We start from the raw sequence: 22,862 nt of genomic DNA on the forward strand, positions 1-22,862 counted from the left end.
GTGCGGTGCCGCCCAGTTGAGGACATGCTCGCGAGATGATCACGGTCTTCAAGTTCAACAACTTATGCATTGTTAAGGTAATAATTTTTGTACATAGATGGCTTCTGCTACTGGAGGAAGTGGCGATGGTGGGGGCGATCGTGGTTCCTATTTCAGCAAGGGGAAAATCATAGTTGGCCCTCAGCATAAGCCGAAGAAAAAGAGCGCGCTGAAAAAAGCAATGCTTCGTTATTTGCAGCAACGTCGTGAAGAAGCTGTTGCCGTGGGTCAGGAACCTCCTTTTGGTGGTCGTTATGTTCCACCCTCAATCCCGGGTGTTCCACATCCACTTAGTACTACCGTTTCAGGCGGCACAAATAAGCCTAAGGATGAGGCTAGGTCAGCAGAACCTTCGTCTTCACCGTCCAAGGATGCTTAAAGTCCTCCTAGATAATAACCAGTGGATGGCTTGTTGTATTGTATCATGTTGTTTGGAACTTTAATTTAAATATATGTATTTGGATCTTCATGTTGTTGTATTGTACCATGTTGTTTGGATCTTTAATCAATTTTCACGTGTAATCCATTGTCAAGTGTAATCCATTTTCATGCGTAATACGATGTAGATGGACCGGCAATGGATGTATAATGCAGACAGGCGGAGCAAGATGTTTATTGATGGCTTACATTATTTTCTCGAAGTGGCCAAAGCGAACAAGCCAGATAATGGGTTCGTATGTTGTCCATGCTTCCAATGCAATAACAAGAAGGAGTATTCAAAGGATTACTGGGGAACTATTCACAGCCACTTGTTTAAATACGGTTTCATGCCTAACTATTTGGTTTGGACCAAGCACGGTGAACTAGGGGTCGTAATGGAAGATGGCGAGGAGGAGGAGGAAGATGACACCATTCCGGACTGGGTTGCAGGCCAAGCTTTTGTAGGTACTACAATGGGCGAGGCTGATGAAGATGAGTTTGTAGAAAATGGCCCTACTGATGACCTTGGTCAGGTGATACGAGATGCATACAGAGATTGCGAAACTGAGAAGGAAGCAGCAAAGTTGCAGCGCATGATAGATGATCACCAAAAATTGTTGTACCCAGGTTGCCAGCAGGGCCATAAAAAACTAGGTACGACACTAGAATTTGTGCAATGGAAGGTAAAAAATGGTGTGTCCGATAAGGCATTTCAGGGGATGTTGAACATTGTCAAGAAGATTCTCCCCGAGAATAATGAATTACCGTCCACAACATATGAAGCTAAACAGATTATTTGCCCTCTCGGATTGGATGTTCAGAAGATACACGCATGCCCTAATGACTGTATCCTCTATCGTGGTGATGAATACGAGAAATTGGATGCTTGTCCCGTCTGCAAAGCCCTGCGGTATAAGATCAGGCAAGATGATCCTGGTGATGTCGAGGGGCAGTCTCCCAAGAAGAGAGTTCCCGCGAAGGTGATGTGGTATTTCCCTATAATACCACGCTTGAAGCGCTTGTTCAGGAACAAGGCGAATGCTAAGTTGATGCGATGGCACAAAGAAGACCGTAAGGAAGATGAGATGCTGAGACACCCCACAGATGGGGCACAGTGGAGATCAATTGATAGAATATTCCTGGACTTTGAAAGTGAAGCAAGGAACATAAGGTTTTGTTTAAGTACTGATGGATTCAATCCATTCGGTGAGTTGAGTAGTGGCCATAGTACTTGGCCTGTGACCCTTTGTATGTTCAACCTTCCTCTTTGGCTGTGCATGAAGCAGAAGTTCATTATGATGCCGGCACTTATCCAAGGCCCAAAACAACCCGGCAACGACATTGACGTGTACCTAAGGCCGTTGGTTGATGACCTTTTACAGCTCTGGAAGGAAGAAGGTGTACGTGTGTGGGATGAGGATAGACAAGAGATCTTTAATCTACGAGCATTGTTGTTCGTAACCATCAATGATTGGCCTGCATTGAGTAACCTTTCAGGACAGACAAATAAGGGATATCGGGCATGCACCCACTGTTTAGACGACACAGACAGCATGTACTTGAAGCATTGTAAGAAGGTCGTCTATATGGGTCATCGTTGATTTCTCCCTGCTCACCACCAGTTGAGAAAGAGCGGGATGCATTTCAAAGGGGTGCCAGACCATCGTAAAAAATCTGCACACCGTAATGGAAAGCATGTCTTCGAGATGATGAAGGATGTAAATGTAGTCTTTGGAAAGGGTCTAGGTAGCCAACCTGTTCTGAACGACGATAACGGACATGCACCCATGTGGAAGAAAAAGTCAATATTTTGGGAGCTACCTTATTGGGAAATCCTAGAGGTTCGCAATGCAATAGATGTGATGCACCTGACGAAGAATCTTTGCGTGAACGTGCTAGGCTTCATGGGTGTTTATGGGACCTCAAAAGATACATTGGAAGCACGACAGGACCTGAAAGCCATGGGGCAACGAGATGACCTACATCCGGAAAAGAGAGATAATGGACAGCACTACTTACATCCTACCAGTTACACTCTCAGCAAGGAAGAGAATGATAGCATGTTTGAATGCTTGAATAGTATGAAGGTCCCGTCTAGGTACTCCTCCAATATAAAGGGAATAATAAATATGAAACAAAAGAAGTTTACAAATCTCAAGGCTCATGACTGCCACATGTTGATGACCCAGTTGCTTCCGGTTGCACTGATGGGTGTTCTACCAGAAAATGTCTGGTTGCCGCTCATAAAGCTATGCGCGTTTCTCAATGTGATTTCGCAGAAGGCAATCGATCCATCCAAGCTATCAAAGCTACAGATAGATGTGGTGCAATGTCTTGTCAGTTTTGATTTGTTATTTCCACCATCCTTCTTCAATATTATGACGCACTTACTGGTTCACCTAGTAAAAGAGATTGGTATTCTCGGACCTGTATACCTGCACAATATGTGGCCTTTCGAGAGGTTCATGGCAGTCCTAAAAAACTATGTTCTTAATCGTGCCCGTCCAGAAGGAAGCATCGCCAAGGGATATGGAACAGAGGAGGTGATCGAGTTTTGTGTTGATTTTATTGATTCAATTGACTCGATTGGGGTTCCAACTTCATGCCACGAGGGGAGGCTCCGAGGAATGGGCACCCTTGGAAGGAAATCAAGTTTGAGCAATGATACTGATTTGTTCGACAAGGCACACTACACTGTTCTACAATAGTCATCCTTTGTGTCTCCGTATATCGAGCAGCACAGGCAGATGGTAGCTTCCAAAAACCCGACCAAATCCGATGCTTGGCTTACCCGTCATCACATGGAAACTTTTCCCTCCTGGTTGCACCAAAAACTTATGGGTAACTCTGAGATTCACCCACAGCTTGCCTGGTTAGCCAGGGGACCTGCTAGCACAATCGTCAAATTCCAAGGCTATGAGATAAATGGTTATACATTTTACACGAGAGCCTAGGACCAGAAAAGCACGAACCAGAATAGTGGTGTCCGCATAGATGCCATGGACAGAAATAATAGCAAGGAGTCGTATTATGGTTTCATACAGGAGATATAGGAACTCGAATACGGACCGCTGTACATCCCTCTATTTCTTTTGCAATTGGGTGAAGCTAACTGCCGTAACCAAAGATCAGTACGGAATGACAATAGTAGATCTGAGCAGACTGGATACAGTGATGACCCATTCGTACTTGCCAATTATGTGCATTAGGTGTTCTATGTGAAGGACATGTGTAGCAAACCCAAGAGGAATCCAGGAGAGACATGGGAGCCAAAGTGCCACATAGTTCTTCCAGGTAAAAGAAAAATCGTGGGAGTCGAGGATAAAACAGACCAATCAGATGATTATGATCAAATTGATGGCATGCCTCCATTCGCCGTTGAAGTTGATCCAAGCATCCTGCTATCCAAAGAAGAGGCTCCGTACTTACGCCGCGATCATGATCAAGGAACTTTCGTGAAGAAGAAATTTTACAACGTTGTATTGTAATGCGCTAAATTTACATGACCTTTGTGTATTAATTGATACAATTTTTAATTTACCCTATGTATGATTTCATGTGTTCTTAAATTTGTTAGGTGAAGATTTTTTAGATAAACATGAAGAATGTTAACCACATACAAACATGGATTTTTCTGCGCATTGAAATTATTTAATTGAATAATTTCTTGATCACAGCGATGCAGTAAAATAAATATTTTAGAGGCTAAATGAACTGGTATAGAATTAATGACTAAATCATACTTATTGTCAATTTACTCGCTAATTAAATATATTTTTGCATGTACAAAATATGTGAAGGTTTTAATTTTTCATCCTGAAATGCAGTGAAAAGATAAATAAAATCCATTTCCAAAAACAGGCGGGAGAAGAAAACTAGGAAAAAGACCTTTTGTCTCAGGTGCCAACAGCAACCGGGACAAAAGGCCCCCCTTTTATCCCGGCTGCAAACTGCAACCGGGATAAAAGGGTACTTTTCGTCTCCCGCGTGGACGTACCCTTTTATCCCGGTTGCCAACTGCAACCGGGATAAAAGGCCCCCCCCCCCTTTTATCCCGGTTGGTGGTGGCACCCGGGATAAAAGGGTAGGCTCCCAGCCCCACCTGGCGGATGCACCCTTTTGTCCCGGGTCCCGTCACCAACCGGAATAAAAGGGGGGGGCCTTTTATCCCGGTTGGTGACGGGACCCGGGACAAAAGGCCCTTTAGTCCCGGGTGCCATTACGAACCGGGATAAAAGGGGGGGTAAAAGGCACTGTAGCCCCTTCTACCCCCACGCCAGTTACACTTAGCAAAATTTTCGCCAAGTCCCGCGCACGCTCTGCTCCGTCGCCGCCCGTCCGCCTCCCTCGCCGGCCGCCGCCGTCGTCGTCCCCCATTGTCCCGGCTATCGTCGTCCCGCCGCCGACCGCGCCTAGACATCCTCCTCCTCCATTGCCCCGGCCGGCCCGCCTCGATCCTCCTCGTCCGTCGTGCCTGGCCCCTACCTCGTCGCCGCCGGCCACCAGAGCTCCATCGCGGGCCTCGTCGCCGCCTCGTCGCCCCTCGTCGCCGTCCCGCCTCCGCCGTCCCGCCGTCTCGCGCGCCTTCGCTCCGTCGTCGCCTCGGCCGCCGTCCTCGCCTCGGCCGCCGTCCTCGCCGCCCCGGCCGCCGCCATCCCGCCGCCCCGGCCACCTCGTTGCCCCGGCCACCATCGACGACCGCGCGCGAGAGGTCCGCCGCGCCGGACAGCACTGGCGCCGGGAGTACCGCCTTGCTGACGCAAGCCCACCGGCTTGCGTCAGCAAGGGCCTTTTTTTTAAGTTAGAAAATAAATAGGTAGTAATTAGGTACAAATTCAATAGATTTTTGTATATGTGTTTAAAAATCAAATTAGTGTAAATTAGTAGTAATTAGTAGTAATTAGGTTCGTCGCTCCGCCTAGGTTAGAAATGAATCGTGTTTCGTCGTGGTTCTGTCCCCGCCTCCGCCGTCCCGCCGCCCTGACCGCCGCCGTCACAACCTAGGCACCGCCCGTGGTTCCGTCCCCGCCTCCGCCGTCCCGCCGCCCTGACCGCCGCCGTAAAAATTCATGTTATTGCTAGACAATCGTACAAATTCATGTTATTGCTAGAAATTCATCACAAAGTACTACTAATTTGTAGAAATTTGTATAAATATTCCGAACTTTGTAGGATTCATGTTATTTTATGATTTCATTATATACATATAAGTAAGGCGATTTCTATGACTGTCATGTATGATTCCATGTATGTTTCAATCAATAGTTGAAATGGCAGACGATGAGACCGCAAGGTATATCATGGAGCAGATAATCGTTGGTGATGGTAGTGGCGACAACCTTCCACTATCGTACACGGATGAAGAGGGCACCCAGGCGGACATGTTCCTCAACATGTCCGCCGATGGGAATGAAGAGCAACAGCCCCAGCAACACCTTGCCGTGGCGGAAGGTTCCGGCGAGGTATATATAACGATTCTTGTATTGTTTCACACCACCGTTACTACTACGTACTAATTAACGAATCTTGAACTGTTAGCCCTCCGGATCGACACAAGGGCAGAAGACCCGAGGTCGTACAAAGGTGATGGAAGGGAGGCTTGTCATCACGGAAGTGACAGAAGAGGGCAGGCCGGTTGCTCCCGAGAAAGTAGCAAAGAAGTACGTGAGTCAGATCGGGGTAATCGTCTGGGACAACGTGCCTATCAGCATCAGAGAATGGAAGGGCAGAAGCACTAATCCGTACGCCCTCCCGGAGACAGAAAAGAATATGCTGTGGGAAGACGTCAAGAGACATTTCACATTCCCCGAAGGATATATTGAGAAGGATGTGAAAGCGTGGACGCTTAAGAAGATGGCTACACAATTTCAGACATTCAAGAAGATGCTGGATACCCACTACATTAAGAAGAGCCGAACTCCAGACTTCAATGCGTGGCCAAAGTTGAGGGACCACTGGGATGCATTTGTTGAATATAAGAGGAGTGAAGACGGTGTGAAAAAGATCATGACCAACACAACAAATGCTAGTCAGAAGGGCTACCATCATCATCTGGGGCAAGGTGGGTATGGCTCAGCAATTCCCAAGTGGAGGAAGATGGAACAAGATCTGATCGAACGGCGAATCGTTCCTGCAACTATTGAATGGCCCGAACGATCAAAAAATTGGTACTACGCTCATGGAGGCTCCCTGAGCCAAGAGGATGGGACGTTGATTTTTAATAACACAATACGTGAGAAGGCCGAACATCTTGTGAAGAACATTGAAGATTCTAAGGCTGGGAGGTTGAAGGTGGACCGAGAAAATGATGAGCTCACATTGGCCCTCGGTAATCCGGAGCACCCAGGATGTTGCCGAGGGTTCGGGGTGGTTCCGTGGAAGTTTGCTTTCCGAGGCGACAGCGCCTCGTACAGAAGCCGGAAGCGAAGAAAGGAACAGATCGAGGAGAGCTGGCGGCAGATGCTAGAATCTAAAGTGCAGGCACAAGAACAAAGAATGATGGAGGAAATCAATCGTCGAGTGGCCCATGCAGTTGCGGAGTTGGCCCAATCTGGAGCATTGCCGATTCCTAACACCGCCAGCCCTTCTCAATGCCTCTTGAGCAGTTGTGCTTCTACAGGGGTCCCCGATACGCAGACGCCCAGGTTACCCGTGGAGGAGCAACGGTTCCCCGTGGATGCCATCACGCAACGGACCTCATGTGAGCTGCATGCACTGGTCGGCAACCTCAGTATTAAGGTATGCTTATACATAATATTTATGCAATCTTGTCAATTGATCCAGGCCTCGAGATCGGAGTTCAACTTGTTTACTTCTGCTATATGTACAGGTAGGGTACGGGAGTGCGTTAGCAACCCTGGCGGGGCAGAGCAGTCATGACATGGAGATTCCACCTGGTTACGCCAGTGTCCACGTAGAGCAAATAGTTGATAGCCAATATGAAGGTCTAGAGCTCGACCTCCTGGGAGGCGACGGGGAAAAGACATTGGCAGATGCGCTTCATGGGATCATTCTATGGCGAAAATGCTACATCATTATTCCTGGCACGGAGCCATCTCCTCAGAGCTCAAGACCGCTCCCCGTAGATCCCCAGTAGCGACCTTCTCCTCATACCTCGAGACCGTCATCTCCTGCTCCAGGACCGTCCCTTCCATCTATATCAAGGTCTCCATCTCCACCACATCCTGGTGGTGGGAGCGATGACGACAATAACAACACCCCTCCCCGATCACCGTCGCCGGCACCAAGAGCGGCCCCCATGAAGGAACCTGCACCACCACTAAAGAAGTCACGAGCACCGCCTCCCAAGCAAAGACAGAGAAAGAAGAAAACAAAGGAGCCTGAAGTGACTCGTAAGGAACGGTGGGAGGCAATGTCTCATGCGGAATAGAGGGTAGAAATCCAACGAGAGGCCAGTGAGTGGTTCAAGAAACAAGCCGAAGAAAAAAAAGCAAGGGAGATGGAGCCACCGCCAGTAAGTCGAAAAGATTTAAACTTTTTTATCAGGATGGAAGAAGGAGCCAAGAAAAGGATACCACTCTTATCAAACTATGAACGGGCTTTAGTAAAGGCTGATAAAAAGGATAAAAGGAAAGGAAAGTCATCTTCCAGCGGTCCTGTCCCCGACCTCAGCCATTTATCAAAAAAAGATGCTCAACGGGTAAAAGCAATGTCCTTGGATCAACAAGCAAATGTATTGAAGTTCATGGAAGAAACAGGTCTGGGACTTGATGAATGCATAGGGCAAGTTGAGATGCCAACTGCACCGCCCCCTGAGCCGAGATGGCCTTATGAGCTAGGCAAACCTCTAGTAAAGTCTTCATTGGTACAGAAGCTATCAACAAAGATGTACACATTCCATCAATGGTACATGATGGCATCCGCCGACTCGAGGGAGATGCTCGGCCTGAAGGTAAAACCGATAGATTTTCACGGCGAAGGCGAGAAAGTGCTGTGGCTAGACTTCAAGGATATATACGAAGTGTACCATCATGATGCCCTGGACGTCTCTCTGATCAGCGCTTGGGTTCTGTAAGTGTCCGTTTATCTCTACATGTAAATTTTGGCATGCGTCACCATACTAACTTCGTCTTCCATTTCATGTAGGATGCTAATTCAGACATGCCGCCGAGAGGCATACCTACATATAGGCTTCATGGATCCATCTGTAGTTAACCAAGAACAGATACAATTAGCGCCGGAAAAAACCTTGGTGGAAGTATACAATTTCCTAGACAAACAAACATTCAAGGATTTCATACTACTTCCATACAACTTCAAGTAAGTGTGTGTATACCGTCTACTTTCGATGTCTTTTTCCTTATCTCTACATGTTAGTTAGCTCTAATATGCATGAACATTTTACGCACGCAGCTTCCACTGGATTCTTATTATAATTGAGCCTGAAAGAAGTCACGTCACTGTCTTCGATTCGTTGAGGAAAGATCCGGTGGAGTACCAAGAAGTGCAAGACATGCTAGACTTGTAATAATTCTGGACCTTTATCTCTATGCAAAAGTTTGTTTCCTAAATTTTATCCCTGTTACACTATATCATTCATTATTCTAATCCGCAGCGCATGGAAACAATTCATAAGGACACACAAAGGTCCATTCAAAGAAAAACTTACATGGAACACAGACTTCCCGGTACGTATGAAGTCTGCACATTTATTACATTGTATAACAAGAATATTTCATAAATTATTTTTTTCCGCACTGAAGTGCTTAAGACAGGAACCCGGGAATAATCTATGTGGCTACTACATCTGTGAGCACATGCACAGTTTTATGGGACCCAAGGGACTAAAGATGACGCCGCACAACTTTAAAGTACGTAAAATAAAACTATTACTAGTTAATTATTTTCTAGCTCCTTATATGTATTTGTTCGTGTAACATTCACAAATTTCCAAATTATAGATGTTAAATATTCAACAAGGACTCTTGAAGGAAGAAAGAGTAGCGGCAGTATGTGAAGGTCTCATTGGATTCCTAATAGACGAGGTGGTAGATCCAAAAGGAGAATTTTATTACGATGGACGACAATTAGACACTCCGATCAGCAACACCACGACGGGAAGATTGTAGATAGATACTTTGATTTATTTGTATATATAATACGCGCTAATTATGATCGATTTGTACTAGTTGAATTGTGTATATGAATTGTGTATAAGAATTGTGTATATATATAGTAATTGTATAATTACAAATCCCATTCGTTTAAATACTAGTTGATTTCATTCTAAAAAAATCTCAACTAGTAAAGGTTAACAAAAGGGCCGCGGTACTACGTACGTGATGCATGCATGAAAAATTCAGGTGCCAGGCAGTGCCATGCAGGGTGCCATTTAGTCCCGGTTGGAATCCAGCCAGGACTAAAGGGTAACCCTTTACTCCCGGTTGGGAAACCCAACCGGGACTAAAGGGGCACCCTTTAGTCTCGGTTGCTTTTACCAACCGGGACTAAAGGGCCTGTCCCGCGCCTGATGTGGCAGGGCCTTTAGTCCCGGTTGGTGACACCAACCGGGACTAAAGGGGGACCTTTACTCCCGGTTAAAAAACTCGGGACTAAAGACCCCCCTTTTGTCCCGGTTGGTTTATCCCGGATGGATTTTCGGGAGATATGCACCCTACCAACCAGGACTAAAGGCCAATTCTCTACTAGTGTTACGTGACCTTCTGGATTGTGCAACGATTAAAGCTACCTAATTATACTATAGCTGGTAACGATTTATACCATACACTCTGCTACAATGTGTCCTCAGAGGGATATGAAATGTTTACTTCATTTCACTGTCCACATTTGGCGTTTAAAAATTTCATTATCTGTAATAAATTTTTTTATAACATATTAATTAATTTCCGAATTTTTTTCATGGATCACTATAGTAGCAGCTGCCATCCATAGCAATTATTGTATCATTTTCTCGATGATTTCTAAATTTTCAGTATAGCTTTATTAAAAAAATTAAAGAGGTGAGCTCAGTCTTTTAATTTGTACAGTCCAGTCATCTGTATGTTCCCACCACAAATGCACCGGAATTAGTTCTTTGCCAATCAATTGGATCTATTGGCCATTGATGGGAGTACACATTATTACACTACTCCTAGAAGCTAGTGTGCCGCCACATCCGTGTCTTAACCCAGTGCACCACGTCAGGCCTTGCCCCCGTGCACTGCCGCCACTCCTCACGCTGCTCCCAGCAAGGGGCGCTTGGGGAACGAGAGGGACGGTAGAGGGAGGAGAGGAGACGGGGGAGCTCGAGCTCGAGGGATTTCTCTCATTTTGCATGGTTGATTATTAGCAGTATTTACTTTTTTTTGTCCTTTTCTAATGTTGACGGTCCTATTTATAGTTGCTGAGTGACTGAGTGTACAGTAGATCATCAAAGTTTTGAAAACGATTGCGTGCGAAACAAGAGCTGGAAGTGTACAGTAGACAACACTTCCATAGTGATCTTGTCATCAAACTTTTATTAGAAAAATTATACACTTGGTCCGTTGCCCATCGTTACAGTTTTTTCTAATCGCCGATATCAAAGATAAAAAAGTTGCACGCATGTTTAGAACTTAGATTAGAAGGGGAACAAAGATAGGGCCGGGGTTACATGCATAAAAGTGTCTACGTATTACGGTGGCAAAATACATTTACGTGGTGTACGTGTGACCGTATATGCATAGATTTGACAAGTTTGTGCATCTATACGCATGTTTCGATACTTGTTAACCATACAAGTTATCGTGTGGTGGGTGCAATTTACTCAAAAGAAATTAAAGAGGTGAGCTCAGTCTTTTAGTTCGTTCAGTCCAATCATCTGTGTTCCTACCACAGACGCATTGAAATTGCTTCATTGCCAATCTATTGGATCTCTTTGCCATCGACGGGAGTACACATTATTACACTGCTCCAGTAGGCTAGTCCACTATTACCAAGCAGCTGGCTTTGGTCTCACTCGCGTCTCTCAGTAGTCTCGACATTACTATTTGTAATAGTTAAGGCGTTACTCTAGCTTATGGTATTCCTTGCCATGCATGCATGAAAGCACAAATAGTATTTGAAATAGAACGAACACAGGCCACATTTATTCCTTGGTTATTTATGCACACCAAATGAAGACCACATAGGATTTAGATCGCGGGAGGACTGTGGCAACACACCCACACACACATACAGAGGCATAAAAGAGACCGACTAATGGCCATTAATTTGGTTGTTGCCATCATCCAAGCAAGGGCTTGAAGTCCTTGAGCTGACGCTTCTCGTGCGAGCTGGTCAGTGGATCAAACACAAATGCTTCGTAGAAACGTGACGGTTCCATTGTTTCGACATCGAGCATGTAATTCATGCCCGCGACGACTTGCTGCTGGCCTCTAACGACCTTACTGAACTGCAGCTTCTCCCCTGTCTTTGCGTTGTGCTCAGCAACAGCCCATCTTCCCATGTCCTGGCCTGATGGGTTCATCATGTCTTTTATTTCCACCCACCCTCCGAGCTTTTTTTAGACTCATCAGCTCTCGCGGATCGGCTCACGACGGCTGTTGAGGCAGCGCCGGCGGCTAACAACATCAGGGCTTGGCGCCGCCCACCGGCATAAGCTCCATCGGGCTTGGCTGCTGGCTCTTGGTGCTCAGCGGGTTTGGCGGCAGCCCTGACCACGATGAGGTTTCGGCGAGGCACGGCTGCCACCATCACGGGGATGAAGGACGCGTTGGTGGTGAGGAATACCATTGGCTCAATGGATGCTTTGTGTATATGTGTTGCTCTTTTCTAGTTACGTGCTGCTGGCACTAGTGCTGCAGACTGCCTTCTGATCGAGGAAGCTCGTGCTATAAATAGGCTCCTAAACCTGTAAATAAACAAGTTTTCATGGTGGATTATTAATTTCTACCAAATGCAACTTTTTTTTCTTACAGTACCTAGTCTGCACCCACTAATATACGGGGCACGTGTCATGATGATCTACTCTATACAATAATAGCTAATTTTAGCGGTCCCATAAAGAACAAGTGACGTGTTATCTGTATGCTACTCGTGAACAACGAGTGCATTGTCTCGATCTATCTATTCGTGAAACATGCTTCGATCTGGGAATCAAAGGATTGCACCCGGTCTTTTGCCACTTTCGCAACCAAGTGTGAATGTGTGTTTGTATTCTGTTTTCCTCCTAGTGAAAACACTGATTGCGCTGTCTTAGAGACTTATTTTTGGAGTCGTGTTCAGTGTGGCATGTAAGCATGTAGTGGTGCATCTATCTAGGGTGCGCCATACTTATAATCACACATTAAAAAATAGCACACATTAGCTAAGGCGGCCACATGTAAAAAGTTCTGCCCCTCGTGCTCACCAGACCACAGAGAGCGCGGTAATGCTTCATCCGTCGTCTGCAAATCGTCTTCGACGTATCCTGCACCATCCAAATCCGCCCATATCTCCGAGTCAGCTCCTACAAGATCATTGACAGCCACTGCCTCAGGGAATGCGGTAGGAGAGAAACTGAGCGCTCTAGCTAAGCGACTATCACTACATCAGAAAACGATTTGTACTAGCACATGCAAATTATCATGCTGGCGGACGTGATTGGCAGCCGCCAGCACAAAGCTTCCATGGACCGGCAGGGGAGCACCCGCCAGCACAGATCACCCCATCTGTGCTAGCTGTGGGCTTATGTCGCCCGCCAGCACAGAACCCACCATAAATGCTCCTGTTCATCTTCTTCCCCAAGCAACCTTCCATTTGGAGCTTGCCTGAGAGGAGCTCGGGAAAAGCTCCAAAAACACCAAATCTAAGGGGGAAGGTTTTGCTCTTGATTTCCTTATTAGTTATTACATCCATAGTTTTAATTAATGAAGTTGATTATCTTAATATATAAATGAGTTTGATTTTTCTCTTCTTCTTATTAATTATTACATCCATTATTCAATTGATTCTCATTTAAGGTAACATAAAATTAGTTTTTATTATATTTTTCATAGTTTCAATTAATAAAGTTGATTGAATTAATATATAGTTGAATTTGATTATTTTATTTTTCTTATTAATTATTACATCATAGGTTTAACTTCTCGGGAAAAGCTCCAAAAACACCAAATGCCTACCTGATTAGTTTTCTGTTGGATTGATTTGTTTGGCCCAAATAAAATTGTGACACCCGTAATCGTGGTCTATACTCTTCGTGACACATATTCTAGTGCCCTTCTATTTATCACTTATCTATAGTTGCAATATATATATGGAGTCCTAGCCATCCATCTTCATACTCTACTGGTTATGATTATGGCTCATAATGATTAGTAGATTATTTGTTTCACTGGACAACAGCGTAGATTATTCTTTCCCCCCTTCAACTGGGTTATCATTTTAATAATATATACTTTCCTCAAAATAATTTGCTATTTATTACTTGTATGCGATTGTAAATCTTCATAACAATCTTAGAATTTAGGGTCACCATGATAACATAAGGAAAAATGTTTTTTTCTCTATATTTTTATATTTCATACGAAGTACTTTACTGTTGCTTTTAATCATATATTTTCTTGAATTCATAATTTTTATTAGTTGTATTTATACGAACCTTTGAATGATTCTAAACCGTTTGATTTTTTTTACTAATGTTTGGTGTAGATCTTTCTCTTTTTATTCATTATTTTGATTTAAAATATTTGAATTTGTCTAGATGGCTGGTTGATCATGACAATCAATGGTGTAGTTTTTTTTCTCTGTTTTTATTAGTTATATTTGATAAACATCATTCGATTAAGCTACTGTCTCATGATCATAAACGATCAATGGCATACATCTTTATTTTTTCTTAATTAATAATTTTTCCCATGCGTGTTAACGCGGTGGTTTCTGACATTCAAATATTAGAATAATAGATAATGAAGATGAAGTGGACCTCCAAATTATGCCTTAATTTGGAATTATTTTTATATTCAAGTTATCTTTGTAATGTGAAGGCGTGTTTCACACATAGTGGTACGACAGTGCAAGTCACTGTCCCGCATACACACATGCAAAAATACAATAGAATCACACTTTGTCTCAGAAGTGACAAAAATATGATGGTCCATTCCTTTGAAGCCAAAATCAAGGCATTTTTCACGTCTAGCAAAATGACAACACACGTACCAGGTTGTGTGCCAAATGGACAACTTTTGTCTCCAACTCCAAATCACAAAAAACGCGCAGACCAGAGCATCGATACGCACATTAGAGCAAATGCAAACGGACGGGACTAACATCCTTATAAAAAATCCTGGAACTTTATACCGTTAATCTCTCTGTGTGTGTGTGTGTGTTTTGAAAGTCGTAATATAAAAGGTAGATTCCTTAGGCATGCTTCGGATACAAAAAAAGATAATGGACCCATTGTTCACGAAAAGCAGGCTCACTACGTTTTTGTGTCACAAAGGACGACTAAAATCACAATTGTGCTGCAGGAGTATAGTGCCAATGGCTACAATGACCAGCAGAAACTGTCCAAGACATTAGTACATGGAGGGCTTATATGATGTAAAAAAAGTTACAATGAACTAACTGGTGAAACGTTGTAGTTTGGCGAGGTTGTTAAAGGACCTTCATCACGTTCATACAAAGCTAAGGCGGAAGGTTGTATATGCAAAGAGTAACAGGCCATGTATTGTGATTGCTGCAGACCATGTTAAAAGGATTCATCCCATCCATACTCAAACCAAACCTTAGGTTCCTTATCTCCTTCTTAAATGTTTTCTTGAATTTCCAATTGATAGCCCTGCATTGCAATCCATGGCTAGGTGCTTGAGTTTCCATCTTGAAGACGTTCTTCGGCATGCGACCGCATAAACTTTGCTATCTTCGGGTTCACGAACAGCCGCTTTATTCAAGGAATTATGGGGAAATATCATACGACCTTCGCGGGGGTCTTTTGTTCTGGTCGCATGTCATAGTTTTAGCCAAGTCAAACATGTACCGTGAAGCTTCACACACTGGAAAAGCATCCAAATCTTTGTACTTATCCCCATGGTAAAGGATGCAAACATTGGGGCATGCATGGATCTTTTCTACTTCAAGGCTCATTGGGCAAATCATCTGATTGGGCAAATAATCTGCTTTACCTGATATATGTTCTCAGGCAACTCATTCGGGCTTGGGAGCATCTTTTGCAGTAGATTTAACAAAGCGTTTATCAAACAAACCATTGGTTGACTTCATCTCCAATAGCATTAGGTCAACTTCCAATTTTGAAATGCTGCAGGCCGAGTATAGTGGTGTCTTGGCATCCTTCCTCATCTGCTCAAGTTTCTTCAAATTTCTTGCATCAAGGCATTCAGGCTCTGCATCGCGTAGTATCTGGTCTATGGCATCTAACTCTTCATCTAATGCTAATGTCTCACGCAAGCTTTCTGGCACGGGCAGCTCATCAGAAGTTCCACCAGTGTTTCCATGCAAGGCTGCAGCCTAGGCAGGTTCAGACACAGTCGTTGGCTCAGATTCATCATCGCCACCCTCACCGTGCTTATTCCATAACCAATAGTTACCCATGAAACCCCTACGCAGCAAATGATAGCGGATCTGCTCGACATTGCTCCACTCCTTCTGATTTTTGCAATCAACACTACCCATCATTCTAAGGATTGTTTGTAATGCACGTCTTGGCGGCCTTCACAAAAGAATCAACACCATTGATGAAGGAGTCCTCTCTCGCCTTTGAACTATACATTCATCCTCGATCCATATATGAACAATGACATTTTCTCAGTTTGGCAACAGTGAGTACTAGGTAAACCATACAAGCTACCAATTACAAAATAAAATTCATACGTACACGAAAATCATGTGAGTTTTTGTGCTAACTTGACAATTATGTGGCATCCATGAAGAAATTCCTCAAAATGGCCTAGAGATAAGAAATAGCCTCTCCATCACATTCTTTACAATTTTGGAACAATCTAACTAAGCATACGTGGAGTGATGATCAAGATACTAACCTTCAAGTAAGGTGGTGATGAGCAACCTTCAAATTTGAGATCACTCCATTGAAATTCCACCACAAATGAGCTCTAAAAAGAAGAAAGAAAGCCACTTCATCAAATTCACACCAAATTTCAAAAACTAGCTAGAGAAACAAGCTAAGAATTTAAAGGTTTGCTAGATACCAACCTCAAAATAAGATGTTAATGTGTATCCTTAAAAAATGGGATTTTTCTTGTGCAATTGGAAGTAAAATGGCCGCAACAATGGAGGAAGGAGAGGAGGGTGTCAGGTGGAAGGAGGAGGAGGGGAGGATGGTGGTTTTATACTGTGCAGGTCTATCACCGCCGGCTCTTATTATGAGCCGACGGTGATAGGGCACTTAACTGCTGGCCCGTTTAAAATACCGGCGGTGATGGTGATGGTATCATTGCCGGTTTTAACTATGAGCTGATGGTGAAGTGGGCCATCACCGCCGGTTATATACTCTGACACGCACACCTCCATGCGCAGCCGTTAGACCTGGCGGTGAAGACCCATCACTGGTGGCCCACCCAAAACCAGATGGCACATTATGTAGTAGTGTTGTATGCTAGAGAATTATTGGCTTGTGGCACATAATGATATATTTGGCACGTTTATAGCCCCACGTCAACCCTATATGCTTTGCTAATGAACAACTCCAAGAACCTGGTGCAGCTGTTAGAGTTTGAGTATAGATAGAATGTATCTTTCACTACGCCAGAAACAATTTGTGCTAGCACATCAAAATTAACGTGCTGGCGGGTGGAATTAGCACCCGCCAGCACAAAGGCAACCGGGGCCGCCAAGCTAGCACCCACCAGCACAGATGGCTCTGTGCTAGTGGGCTACCTAAGCACCCGCCAGCACAAATAGGATGTATCTGTGCTAGTGGGTGCATTAGAGGCCCGCTAACACAAATCCTCTACATCTCCCTTATCTTCTCCCGACGAGCAGGCTGGGCGGGTACCTATCCCTTATCTCCTTGTATCTCCACGAGCAAGTGAGCAAGCAGGTGGGCGGGCGACAGGTGACCGGTGGGCGCGGACGCCGGCAGGAGTAGCAGCGGCGCGGGAGCGGCGGGCTACGGGAGCGGTCGACGGTAGGCGCGGGAGCGGTGGGCGGGCAACGGGCGGCGGACGGTAGGTGGAGGAGCTACGGCCGACGTGAGCGGATGAACAACGGGTATCTGCATCTCTGTCTTACTCACCTTGGTCCCTGAGTTGTTGATTTGCTTGTGATGTGTAACTAATTTTGACTTGTGGGTGAATTCGTGTGGCGGAATTGTTGATTTGTTAGTAGTGAATTCGTGTGGCGGATGTGTAACTAATTTCGATTTGCTTGGTCCCTAAGTTGTTGATTTCCTTTTGTTTTTCATCAATTTTCCCCTTGCTTGTTCCTCAGATAGAACCTTGGTGCTGCTCGCGACGCTCAGATAAAACCTTAGCGCTGCTTGCAAGGGATGGCGGGACCGATGCGACCGACTGGCATGAGGGCAGGCAACCAGCGACAGGGACGAGCGGCAGGTATGGGAGTGGCGGTCGGTGATGGGCGGTGGGCATGGGAGCGGCAGGGATAGGAGCGGCGAGCGGGCTTTTTTTTATTTTCCCAAAAATATCTATGCCGATGGGTAATGTAACCACCCGCCAGCACAGAAACCTCCTTACTGGCAGGTGGCTAATGTTGCCCGCCAGCACCGAGTGGACCCACCAGCACTGACGCCATTTATTCTGGCTCAATATTGCTGGCGGGTGCTCGATCCGCCAGTACAGAGCCCTTTTAGTTGCCAGCACAAATCTTTTGTAGCCTAGTGTTTAACATGTATTTAGTTATGATAGCTGCGCGATTGACGATACTAGTTTCTCGCCAGGACTAGTTTACAGTTGTATCTTCCTTGAAGATGAAGTTGAATCATTGAACATGGAGATCATCTAATCTCTTTATTTGATTATCAACATCTAATCACCTTAGGTTACGCACATCACCACTTTTACAAGCTACGACACGCGTGGATGTGGATCAGGTTGACTATGCCAAAAGATCTGTACGGAGTATAATGCTTCTGAGAATGATTCCCACGTCTTACACCACTATATATTATTGCTTACAATCTAGATTAAGGTAAACAAGCACAAACCCTCAAAAAAAAAACTCCCTCGTTTTTACCATTAAAAGTTCAAGCTATACTAGTTAGTTGCCTCCTCTGATTTAAATATAACACGTTTAGGACAAGCTTCATAAACGTCTTATATTTAAAACTGAATCAGAGTACTAATGAACTCACTATACGTCAAGTACCTAAGCATCCACGGCCGGCCTATGTATGCACATAGAGTATAACAGTATAATCCCATTAGCACTACTGACTTGGACAAAATTATAAAAGTTCAGATGTTACTTGGGTTCAGCAAATAGAGCTGTATATATTTTCAGGATACACGTAGAAGGTAATCAGATTTCTTTTTTTAGGGAAGTAATCAGATTTCTTGATGAATTCTTAGTTTGTTCCTGGTTATGTGCATATATTAATCTTGTCTTTTGATCAGAAATAATACGAGTAGAGTTACAGGTGGAGATGAAACAAAAATCAAGCAAGCTAGACAAACATGAAGATACACAGGGACCCTACCAAACATGAAGATACAAAGGGAACCTTAAGCAAATAAAACAAATCCTTAATTAGTTGTCCAATGTATTGTATTCCTTACACTCTACTCCCTCTGTCGCAAATTGTAGGTTGTTTTGACATTTCTATATTCATAATTTTACTGTGTATCTAGAGTGTATATCTAGGTGCATAGCAAAATATATAATTCTATAAATGCTAAAACTACCTACAATTTGGGACGGAGGGAGTACCGTTCCAAGAAGTGGAGGGCACTGTGCCTGTCTTGACTCTTGACCTAGTCAAGTAACAAAGAAAAATGTTCTTTTGTGGGTTTAAATAATTCGGCTTGCTTGCAGAAATAATCTTGTCCACAGCTCATCAGATACAATACTGAATAGAGTTACAAGCAGAGAAGAAGAAGCAAAAGAAAGCAAGGCAAAAATGAAGCTGTACGAGGAGCCCCCAGCGGTGATCTCCAGCGACGCCCACCCTGCGCACAAGCTCAAGCTGCAGGTCACCACCGACGGCCCGCCGTTCCGGTGCGATGGCTGCAAGGAGCCCGGCGGCGGCAAGGACCGCCGGTACAGCTGCGACGCCGGCTGCGACTTCGACCTCCACACGACCTGCGCCCTGGCATCGCCCACCTGAAGCACCCCCTCTTCGGCGGCGACGTCGAGTTCGAGCTTCTCCCGTCGGCGCCGCCGCCCGTCGACGCCACTACTGCGACGCCTGCGGCGGCCGTGCGCGCGGCCTCGTCTACCACTGCTTCGACAGGGACCTCGACCTCCACCCGTGCTGCGCGGCACTGAGGATGGAGAGCGTGGTCCATGGCGGGCACCTGCTCAAGCTCTGCGGCGAGGCCGAGCTCCAGGGCGTCGTCTGCGGCGAGAAGCAGGGGCGGCGGCAGAGCTCGTCGTCGAGCAAGAGGTTCTGGGCTTACCGGTGGTGCTATACTGCTATGACGGCGTGACCGGGTACCTTCACGTGGCGTGCATGAAGATCGTTGTGATGAGCTGGGAGCAGGACTACGAGGACGGCGTCGGCGGCGGTGTCGTCGAGGCGAGCGTGACGATCATGGAGGGCATGCTGCGGAGGCGATCGCCGACAGGGAATACGGGGAGCGATAACGGGGTTGAGCTGGGCATCCGTGACCTCGAGAATATCACCAAGATCGTTGAGGTGGTCTCGGCTGTGTCATCATCGTAGTGACAATCGTGAACCTCTTTCTTGGACATGATCCATAGAGCAAACAAGGACGGAGATGGGATGCTTGCTTGCATTGTATAATAATGTATAGAGTAATGGTTTTTAATGTAGGATTGCTTGATTTAATGTTTTCATATTGCCTTCAGGTTTATTGATGTATCTTTGCGTTGATGCCTTTATTGCGAATCCGTTTTGCTTGTGATATATGATTCACTCACAGAATATAAAAGTAAAACATATGGCACGCTATATCATCTATAGGTCCCCCTTATGCCAAACGGCAGATTTGATGGTTTAAACCTGACTTCGAGTGTCACCTATGTCATCGAGGTGGGGGAGGGAGAAACATAGCAATAGAATGGAAAGAAGAGTAGAGATTTCAGCCACATGAATGCGAGGAGGGGTCGAAGCCTATTTTGACTCGGATGTTTAAGAGCTGAGACCGTCATTTTAAAAATATAGGGGCCTAAACAACATCCAAACTTAAGTTAGGGCACTAAATATAGGGATGTAGACAATATCCGCACCAAGTTAGGATGCCGAGTGTACATTTTGAGAGTATAAGAATAAAGATTACATGTTCACTCGATGTTTTCACTCCAACATCGTGGGCCATGTATTATTTCACTCTAACAGTAAATTAAATGTTTACTCGATGTTTTCATTTAGTACAAGACTACAAGTCAGGTGTTTATGACCAATGAGGGCCTTTTTGGGAGCATAGTTCCACTGATCTTTTGTTTGAATTGACTAGGTAAATTACACTTAAGCAAAAATAAATGTCGCCCAATCACTTTGCAGATGGGTCCGCGTCTCCCAATTTATATTGTCGCAATCATAAACAGCATTGTCAATCATAAACAGCATTGTGTGTCTATTATCTTTTGTTGCGTACGGCATCAAATACGAATATATATGGTTAGTGTACGCACAGAAGGAAGCTCAAATTCTAACAGCTTATACTAAAATAAAAGATCTGCGTAGACTCTTGACCTGTTCTCCCCTAATAAAAGATCGTTTGGTTCATTGTCAGGTTTTCTTATCAACACGATAATGTCCTGGACTCCAGGTTATGAATTATCATCCTGCCCTGGACTCCTGGTTAATAGGGACAGCTTAGCAACAATACACTGAGCCTAGTATCTTCTATCCGTAATGTTACAGGCCGGCCATTTGACGCGGTGAAACTACCGGACGCCAGACCACGGGAAAAAAAGGATGCCTCTCCACCACACGTTTCTTCACGAGTTCTTACCCGTTCTTATCCTTTCGTTCCCCTCTCCTCTGAGCGTTCCTTCCATGAGAAGCTGCTCCTCTCGCTCACACGCGGTAGATGATGACAAGGTTGCAGCTTGCAGCTCGCTCATTCAATCAGCAGCAGCGCTCGCAGCTGGCTTACCGGTGGCGTGCTCACCCCTCGCAGTTCCCTCCCCAACGCCACGCTACCTTGTTGCCATTAGCAGTGGCACTCGAAGCTGCCTCCTGCATACCGTGCTGCCTCGTCAACACTTGCGGTTGCGCTCCCCAACTGGTGGCGGCCCTCGTGGCTGCCTCCCCCCGTCGTGCTGCCTCGTCCCCACCGGTGGTCCAGTGACTTTCCACAACATTGTTGGCTTGAACTGTGGTTGTTCCATATTGCACCAGAGATTTTGAGATGTTGCAATAGATATTTGAAAATGTTTCTGTATCATGTTGCAAATGTTACAATAGATTTTTTTTCTTGATGTTGCAATAGATTATTTTTTGTTGATGTTGAAACAAGTGATATATCTTGTTACGTTAGCTTTTTTTTTTTATGTTGCATGGGTGTTCTCAGATATTTCAATAAGATGAATTGCAAAGTTTTAGTTCTAGGATAAAAAGGGGGATTCGAGTTGGATGTTGCATGAAACATCCTAATTTGTTGCAGTGGAAATTTATTTTTATCGTATATTTCTAGTTATTGCAAAAGTTATTTTTTAAATAGTGCAGCCTCTGTTTCTTCATGTTGTCACGGACCATCCGACGGGACATTTCCTATCGGACGTAGCGTAGCAGTGCTGATCTTTTATTGATGATACGTAGCATATACATGTATATATGGACAACATACCACAAACTCTACCACGTGTGTGAATATATATTTCATTTTCAACAATAAATTAAGGATTTGCTATATTTTTTCACTAGCCTATGCTACTCTTTGTGCATTCTAATTTGCGGGACCATTTGTGGGTCCGGTGAGCTTGAGTGGTTCTGCATTGGCCAGGGAGGGCTTACCTATGTCACCACATTCTAATGCGAAAATTAATGGTCGTCTCTTGAATTAAACATTGGAGCATAGTGCAACTTAAAGTTTCAGTGAGAAAGTTAAAGGTCTCGTTGAAATGTACATAGAAGTTTATCTCCATACGCCACATGAAAAATTTAAGAATTCCAAAAAAAGTTTAAACTCTAATTAGAAACCTGAGAGTATTATTCATGTCGGCTCTCAATAAGAGTTGGCACTAGATACCTTACATAATACAAGCTTGCTCTTGTTAAGAGCACTTACGTATTATTCATGAGGATCATAACAAGAGCAACTACAAACAGTCCACAGGGTATAGTACGGATGGATAATACTTTAGGA

General features: G+C 44.7%; 1 pseudogene; it reads left to right on the top strand.

The window, feature by feature from the left end:
• The first annotated feature begins 19,297 nt into the window (after window positions 1-19,297).
• LOC117833809 (uncharacterized) lies at window positions 19,298-20,455 on the top strand (annotated as a pseudogene).
• Window positions 20,456-22,862: the final 2,407 nt, after the last annotated feature.

The sequence above is a fragment of the Setaria viridis genome, chromosome 8 (assembly GCF_005286985.2).
Source record: "Setaria viridis chromosome 8, Setaria_viridis_v4.0, whole genome shotgun sequence".
NCBI classification, from domain to species: Eukaryota; Viridiplantae; Streptophyta; class Magnoliopsida; order Poales; family Poaceae; genus Setaria; species Setaria viridis.